The sequence below is a fragment of the Rhinopithecus bieti genome, unplaced genomic scaffold, assembly GCF_001698545.2.
Source record: "Rhinopithecus bieti isolate Rb0 unplaced genomic scaffold, ASM169854v2 scaffold_15336, whole genome shotgun sequence".
Taxonomy (NCBI): domain Eukaryota; kingdom Metazoa; phylum Chordata; class Mammalia; order Primates; family Cercopithecidae; genus Rhinopithecus; species Rhinopithecus bieti.
Genome location: NW_016808678.1, coordinates 588974 through 590413, shown reverse-complemented (window position 1 = coordinate 590413; position 1440 = coordinate 588974).

The window sequence follows — 1440 nt, the reverse complement described above, 5'->3', positions numbered from 1 at the left end:
GTTTCACCGTGTTAGCCAGGATGGTCTCGATCTCCTGACCTTGTGATCCGCCCGCCTCAGCCTCCCAAAGTGCTGGGATTACAGGCGTGAGCCACCGCACCGGCCCCATTTTAAATTTCTTAGCAAAAAAGGTATAATCCATCTATTCTCTCTCTCTTTTTCTTTCTTTCAGCAAATAGCATTTGAGCACCAATTATTTTCTAGGCACTGTGCTCGTCTTAATTACAGGATGGAGCAAGAGGGAATCCCTTTGCTGAGCCTGTGCTGTATGGGAGCACCTGGGCACATCTCTCTACGATGCCAGGAGAAGGTGTCATCCCACTGTGTTCATGAGGGACCAAGGAGCACCCGGAGAACACAGCGATGAGCAAGGCAGCGAGAGGCGGGAGTGGTCAGAACATGACGGGAGGATTTTCATGAAGAAAATGAGTGTTATGCCGAGGCTTGCCAGATGAGCTGTGATTTCAAAGGTAAAGAAGAGATGAAGGGCACGCAGGCATGGGAAAAAGAATGAGCAAAGAGATGACCATTCAGGGCCCCAGAATGCTGGGGGTGGAGGGCAGTGGCACGGGCAGGACGTGGGGGTTGGAAAGCCAGGGTGCGACCTGGAGAAGAGCTTCCAGGTAAACGAAGGAGGAGAAACTTCTGTCTGTGATGTGGGGAGTCATGGTAGTGGCTTCTGATCAGGGCAAGATAGGAACTGCTCTGCATGGGCATGGAAATGGCAGACTAAGTGTTCCCAGGCAGGCACTGGTCAGAATCAGCACCTTGGTCTCCTGCCTCCTATGTCAGGGGTTTTGTAGGAGAAAATTTCCAGAAGTATTGAAGCTGTGGGGAAAGACTCAAAGGGTTTTTTGCAGGAGAGGGAGGCGGGGTGGGGGTGGGTGGAGAAGAAACAAAAATTTAGAGGAAAATGGAAATAATTACAGTTTGATAGATCTATTGACCTACATACTGTTAACTTCGGAGTATTAAATGTTATGATGCTGAGGCCAAGTGCGGTGGCTCATGCCTATAATCCCAGCATTTTGGGAGGCCAGGGTGGGTGGATCATTTGAGGTCAGGAGTTGGAGACTAGCCTGGCCAACATGATGAAATCTCACTTCTACTAGAAGTACAAAAATTAGCTGGCGTAGTTGTGGGCACCTGTAGTCCCAGCTACTTGGGAGGCTGAGGCAGGAGAATCACTTGAACCCGGGAGGTGGAAGTTGCAGTGAGCTGAGATCGCACCACTGCACTCCTGCCTGGGCAACAGAGTGAGACTCTGTCTCAAAGAAATAAATGAATAAATAAATGTTTTAATGTTGAATTTGCATATAACATGATTATGTTCAGGGTATTTAGAGAGAGAGAAAAGAAACCTCTCTGTTCACCTCTCTTACTCTCAAATTTTCTGAGAAAGTCCAGAAAATACCTCAGGAAAAAATGGTTTTCTAGTTT